At 29.1% G+C, this 7,991-nt stretch overlaps 1 protein-coding gene across 4 annotated transcripts in view; it reads left to right on the top strand.

The window, feature by feature from the left end:
• The window catches only part of LOC119584486 (ras-related protein Rap1-like), a 403,634-nt gene that overhangs the window by 81,723 nt on the left and 313,920 nt on the right, over positions 1–7,991 (top strand). The window lies entirely within an intron of this gene.

Genomic DNA, 7,991 nt, shown 5'->3' with positions numbered 1-7,991 from the left:
TCTCTCTTCCCTCTCTCTCTTTCCCCCCCCACGCCTTCACCCCCTACACCACACACCCTACTCACCTACATACACATACACCTCTTCCTTTTAACTTTTAACCTTCCCTCTCTCTCTTCTCTCTCTTCCTCTTTTTTTCTCTCTCTCTCTCTCTCTCTCTCTCTTCTCTCTTTCTCTCTCTCTCTCCCTCTCTCTTTCTCTCTTCTCTCTCTCCGCTCTCTTTTTCCCTCTCTCTCTCCTCCCCTCTCTTCTCTCTCTCTTCCTCTCCTCTCATCTCTCTTTTCTCTCTCTCTCTCTCTTTTCTCTCTCTCGCTCTCTCTCTCTCTCTCTCACTCTCTCTCCCTTCTCTCTCTTTTTTCCCTTTCCCTCCCCCCTCTCTCTCTCTTTCTTAATCATCTCTTTTCTTTCCTTTCTTTTCTTTTTTTTCTCAATCTTTCTCTATCTTTCTTCCTTTCCGACTTCTCTCTGATCAATACCCAAAAACACTCGTGTTTATTCCTCCTTTCTTCAATTCTCCTTATTCTTTTTCCTTTACTCCCCAATCATTCTCATCTTCCTTCTAATTCCATCCCTCGGAGAGAGAGAGAAGAGAACGAAACTCAAGAGCAACGAACAAAAAAAGAGAAACAAGAGAAAAGGCGAAAAGAAACAGGCGAGCGAGGGAATGCGCACCGCCGCCACCCGGGAATTTCCCGCGTTTCACTTCATGTCTTTATTGGTAGCCATTCCGCCCGCGCAAAGTATAGATAAACGATAATGGAATTCATTATAAGTGTGATAGAGGTTTGCGCCCACTGCGGGACCCGCGAGGGGCGTGGGGGGGAGAAAGGAGGGGAATTTGGGCGACTGACAGAGGGGAGATGCCACAGGTCAGGCGCGAACTCGGCTTGCGGGCGTAAGGGGAAATGCGTTATTATATGGAAAGGGAAAGATCTCTCGAACGAAAGGTTTTTCGGTTATTTGTCTGTCTGTGTGTTTATCTATCTCTCTGTTGTTTATTTCATTTTTTTCAATTATATATTTCTTGACTGATTTATCTCTCTATTCAGTCTTTATTCATTCATTCTCCATTCATTTATATATTTATATATTTTACCCCGCATATTTATCTATCTATATATTTTTCATTTATTTATGTATCTATAAATCTATTAATCTATTTATTTATCTATATATTTATTCATTTTTTTGTGTCTATCATTATCTACATTTTTTCCCCCAACCCTTGAACTTAAGTGCCCATAGGTTGGGGGAAAAAAGTGTTACCCCACTTTAGAGTTTAAAAAAGTCTTAAGATATATTTAAGGCGAGGAAGTTATCCCACGATATATAACGTGTTGGTGTAAGGAGAATACATTATAAAACATTTCCTTTTTATAACGAAACACATTTATATGATTAAGCAATGTTTGTAGTGTTCAAAAAACGTCAAGTAAAAAGAATTGATTTAAAAAAAGGGTTTAAAAAATTACGTAATGTAAGCTTCTGGTAAGTAAACTTTCCTGTTAACAAAAAAAATATAAAAGAACTTAAGGTAAGAGAAACTATTGTTTAATATTGCTAAACAAAAACTGAAAAAGAGACAAAGTGAAAATAGAATTAACAAAAATGATACTTAATAAATGAATAAATTATGAACAGAGCAAAATTAATTATTAACTGTACTGAATAACATAAAAATACTATTCAAAAAATACCAAAATCTCTACCAGGAAAAAACATAACAACGACTGAAAAGGTTGTTTTGTAAACCAAATCAAAAGATTTTTTTTTTTTATTTCAAAACAATAATTAAGAAAAGTTTAAAAAAAAAGGGAAAAAAATAAACTTCTAAATCAGGAGAAGATAGAACAGTCAAAGCAGACTTTTAATAGACCAGATAAAACGGGAGAAGAAAACGCGAAGATACAAAAACACGATAACAGCCACAAAAAATCGTTTCTCTTAAACCAGGGAGAAACAGCCACTGGAACTGGTTAAAAGGAGACCATATAGAGAAAATTAATCTAAGGGAGCGATATACAGGGTTTCTGTTAATTAATGAAACACAGTTTCAGCGTTAATTAAAATAGCTGCTCACAGACGTAGAGAGATTAGTGGTCCCTTTCGTTATTACTATCATTATCAACGTCTTGTCTTTAATATAACTATCTTTTTAATTATTATCCATTGTTGTTAATCCTATTATTATGATTTTTATTGTTTTATCAAATTACAAGTTATTATTATTGTCATTATCATTCATACTATCTTTATTGTTATAATTATTTTATCATTAAATCATTATCATTGTTATCATTTTTATAAATTTTTATCATTTTTATTTATTATCATCATATTATCATCTTTATTATTTTATTGTTATTAGCATCCTTTTTAATTTTATTTATCATCATTTCATTGTTAATATATCCCAAATTATCATCATTATTATCACTATTAAATATGATGAGATAATAGCAATATTAATCATTATCATTAGTATAGTAGACCATCATCATCGTCATCAAACATAATCTACTATCGTTATTATCATTATTATCATTATATAAACATTTTTTATTAGTATTACTATTATTATCATTAATTGTTATTCTTATCATTATTATTATCTTTATTACTATTATCATTATTATTATTTCATCATCATCATCATTATTATTATTATTACTACTATTATTAATTATTATTATTTTATTATTATCATTATTAGTTATTTAATAATAAATATTATTGCCACCATCGTCATCATCATTATTATTATCAATCTACTGTTGTGTCATTATGTAATCACATCGGTTAATCATTAGTATTCCTGTGTTGATATCATGTTATTATTATACTTATCATTATCCTTATCATTGATAATGATAATCATAATTTTTCAATGGTATTCTTAATAATTTTATTATCATTATCAATGTTTTTGGTTTTTATTATCATTATCATCATCGTTATTGTTAAGATTACATGACTATTGTTATTATCATTATCTTTATTATCATTTCATCTTTTTTTTATTTATTATGAATATTAGTATTGGTTTGTTTGTTGCTGTTGTTGTTTTGTTTGTGTGCTGTTGTTATTGACTATCGCTGTTATTTGTCAGTATGACTATGACTATTGTAATATTATTATCATTATTTTATCATTACTATCAACACGTTTTAAATTACCATTATTATCTATTTTACTATCCATTATTATTGTTATTTGTTATCATTATCATCAGTATTAATATTGTTATTATTTAATCATTATCATCATTATTATTGTTATTGTTATCATTATAATCATTATTATTGTTTATTTTGTTTATCATTTTATCTTTTTAGTGATTTTAATATATCATTATCATTATCCCTAATATTTTCATCATTGATATTACCATACCTTATCATTATTAATCACTAATTTTATTGTCATTATCATCACTCTTTGTCATCATAACTACCATCTTCTCTAATATTAATGTTCATTATCATCTTTATCTTACTGTTTTAACTATCACATCGTCATTTTCCTTTGTTATCTACAATTCCAATCACTGTTTTTAATTATCGTTATTACTATTTTATTATAAATCATTATTATTACTATAACTTATTTCCTGCATAATTTCCGTATTTTATACAATACACGTCATGGATTGTTTGTGTTTTTTTTTTTTTTAAGTTAATAATTACTCAAATTGCTTTTTGCTTTCATCTTTTCAGAATAAGACTCACCCCCCACCCCCCACCCCCGATTTTTTTTTTCTTTCTTTTACTCTTTTTTATGTGTATCTCTTGTGAGTTGAGGAGAGATGAAGGAGCAGAGGATAGAGAGGAGAGAGAGAGAGAGAGAGTAGAGAGAGAGAGATAGGAGAGGAAGAGAGTGAGAGAGAAGAGAGAGAGTGATAGGAGAGAGCGAGAGAGAGGAAGGTAATGAAAGGAAGGACGGTATATCTTTACAATACACTCTTGTGTTTGTGAGCTTTTATTCCCAGGACGAAAATAGTATGCTGAACAGAATGGCCTGCGGTGATCAAGCCAGACTTCTTCCTGGACACCTCTGTCAACCCTCCTCTCTCTCTCTCTCTATATAGTACTATAGTAGAATATTATATACATATATATATATATATATCTATATAGATATATATTATCTATATATCTATATATACATATTATTACATATGTATATATATATATATATATATAGATATATATATATATATATATTATATATATATATATATATTCTTCTTCTTTTAAACGGTAGGTTTCATGTCTGAGCCGCCGTGGTCACGACATGAATACTTTAATTGTAGTTTTTTTGTTTCATGTTGTGATGCTCTTGGAGTGAGTAACTTGTTAGGGTCCCCAGGTCCTTTCCACGGAGAGTCCGGGTGGGTACCTTTTTAGTAATCATTCTGTCTATTTTATCCGGGCTTGGGACCAGCCTGAGACCTGATTGACTTGGGTTGGCTTGGCCGCTCAGTGGCTATATATATATATATTGCCGCTGAGGGCCAAGCCAACCCAAGTCAGTGCTGGTCCCAAGCCCGGATAAAATAGACAGAATGATTACCTAAAAGGTACCACCGGCACCTCCGTGGAGAATGAACTGGTGACCCTACCAACGTAGGTGCACTCCAAGGCATCACAACATGAAAAAAAACTACAATTAAGTGTCATGCTGTGACCAGGCGGCTCAGACATGACCCTACCGTTTAAAAGACGAAGATATATATATAATATATATATATATATTATATATTTATATAATTAATTATATATATATTATATATATCATACATATGTATTATTGTATATATATATATATATAATATAATAATATATGTATATATATATATATATATATGTATATATATATTATATAATAATATAAGAGAGAGAGAGAGAGAGAGGGTGACAGGGTGTTCCGGAGAAGTCTGCTTGATTCACCGCAGGGCCCATTCTTTCAGCATCTATTTTCGTCGCTGAGGAATAAAAGCTCACAAAAACAAGAGTGTATTGTATAGATATACCGTCCCTTCCTTCCCCTTACCTTCCTCTCTCTCTCTCTCTCTCTCTCCCCTCTATCTCCCCCTCTCTCCCCTCCCCATCTCCCCTTTCCTCTCTCTCTTCTCCTCTCTCTTCTCTCTCTTCTCTCTCTTCTCTCCTCCTCTCTCCCCTTCTCTCTCTTTTTCTCTCTCACTCAAAAGAGCTACACATAAAAAGGGGAAAAGAAAGAAAAAAAATTCGGGGTGGGGGGGGTGGGGGGGATTCTTTATTTGAAAAGATGAAAAAGAAAAAGAAATTTGAGTAATTAAACTTAAAAAAAAACACAAACAATCCATGACGGGGTATTGTATAAAATACGGAAATTATGAGGTAATAAGTATAGTAATAATAATGATTATAATAAATATAGTAATAACGATAATTAAAACAGTGATTGGAATTTGATAAAAAAGAAAAATGACGATGTTTTATAGTAATAACAGTAATAATAAAATGATAATGAACATAATATTAAGAAGATGGTAGTTATGATGACAATAGTGAGATAATGACCATAAAAAATTAGTGATTTAATAATGATAAGGTATTGATAATATCAATAATGAAAATATTAGGGATAATGATAATGATATTAAAATCACTAAAATGATAATAATGATGATAATAACAATAACAATAATAATGATAGTAAAATAGTAATAATATTAAAACGATGTTGATAGTAATAATAATAATAATGATAATAATATTACAATAGTAATACTGACAATAACATCGATAGTAATAATAGCAACAGCAACAACAACAACAACAACAGAAACAACAACAATAATAATATTGATAATGATAATAACAATAAATAATGATAATAATAATTATAATAATAGATAGTCAACAACAATAAATGATTGATATGATAATAATTAATAATTGACAATAACAATAATGATGATAATGAAATATGATGACAATGATGATAATAAATAAAAAATAAATAATAATATATATAATACATAATAAATTTAATAATAATAATAACAATAATAATGATGAATAATAAAAGTAATAATGACAATAATAATTTTTATTCAATAATATTGATAATAATATAATAATATGATATCTAATAATAAATTAATAATAATGATAATATAATAACAACAACAAAATAATAAGATAATAATAATAATAATAATAATAATGATAATAATAATAATGATAATAATAATAATAATAATAATAATAATAATAACGATGATGATAATAATGATAATAATGATAATAACGATAGTAATGATTATGATGATGACGATGATGATGGTACTACTACTACTAATGATAATGATTAATATTGCTATTATCGTCATCGATATTATAATAGTGATAATAATGATGATAATTATGATAGTATTAACAATGATAATGATGATAATATAATTAATAACGATGCTAATAACAATAATAATAATAAAGATGATAATAATGATGATAATAATAAAAATGATAATAATTATAATAATGATAACAATGATAATGATATTAATGATAAAATAATTATAACAATAAAGATAGTATGAATGATAATGACAATAATAATAACTAGTAATATTGATAATAACAATAAAAATCATAATAATAGGATTAACAACAATGATAATAATTAAAAAGATAGTTATATTAAAGACAATGACGTTGATAATGATAGTAATAACGAAAGGGACCCACTAATCTCTCTACGTCTGTGAGCAGCTATTTTAATTAACGCTGTACTGTGTTCTCATTAATTAACAGAAACCCTGTATATCGCCTCCTCTAGATTAATCTTCCTCTATATGGTCTCCTTTTAACCAGTTCCAGTGGCTGTTTCTACCTGGTTTAAGAGAAACGATATTTTGTGGCTGTTATCGTGTTATGTATCTTCGCGTTTTCTTCTCCCGTTTTATCTTGGTCTATTAAAAGTCTGCTTTGACTGTTCTATCTTCTCCTGAGTAGAAGTTTATTATTTTCCTTTTTTTAAACTTTTCTTAATTATTTGTTTTGAAATAAAAAAAAAAATCTTTTGATTTGGTTTACAAACAACCTTGTTCAGTCGTTGTTATGTGTTTCCTGGTAGAGATTTTGGTATTTCTTGAATAGTATTGTTTATGTTATTTCAGTACAGTTAATAATTAATTTTGCTCTGTTCATAATTTATTCATTTATTAAGTATCATTTTGTTAATTCTACTTCACTTTGTCTCTTTTTCAGTTTTTGTTTAGCAATATTAACAATAGCTCTCTCTTACCTTAAGTTCTTTTATATTTTATTTGTTAACAGGAAGATACTTACCAGAAGCTTACATTACGTAATTTTTTAACCTTTTTTTATAAATCAATTCTTTTTACATTGACGTTTTTTGAACACTACAAACATTGCTTAATCATATAAATGTGTTTCGTTATAGAACGGAAATGTTTTATAATGTATTCTCCTTACACAACACCGTATATTCGTGGGATAACTTCCTCGCCTTAAATATATCTTAAGACTTTTTTAAACTCTAAAGTGGGTAACACTTTTTTCCCCCCAACCTATGACACTTAAGTTCAAGGGTTGGGGGAAAAAATGTAGATAATGATAGACACAAATAAATGAATAAATATATAGATAAATAAATAGATTAATAGATTTATAGATACATAAATAAATGAAAAATATATTTGATAGATAAATATGCGGATAAATATATAGATAGATAAATGAATGGATGAATGAATGAATAAATGACTGAATAGAGAGATAAATCAGTCAAGAAATATAATAATTGAAATAATGAATAAAAAAACAACAGAGAGATAGTATAAACACACCAGACAGACAAATAACCGAAAAAACCTTTCGTTCGAGAGATCTTTTCCCTTTCCATAATAAAACGCATTTCCCCTCTACGCCCGCCAGCCCCCAGTTCGCGCCTGAAACCCCGTGGCCGCCCGGGGTCGCCCC

Source organism: Penaeus monodon, chromosome 18, assembly GCF_015228065.2.
Source record: "Penaeus monodon isolate SGIC_2016 chromosome 18, NSTDA_Pmon_1, whole genome shotgun sequence".
NCBI classification, from domain to species: Eukaryota; Metazoa; Arthropoda; class Malacostraca; order Decapoda; family Penaeidae; genus Penaeus; species Penaeus monodon.
The sequence above is the reverse complement of the archived record's forward strand: the minus strand, read 5'-3'. Positions and strand labels throughout refer to the sequence as shown.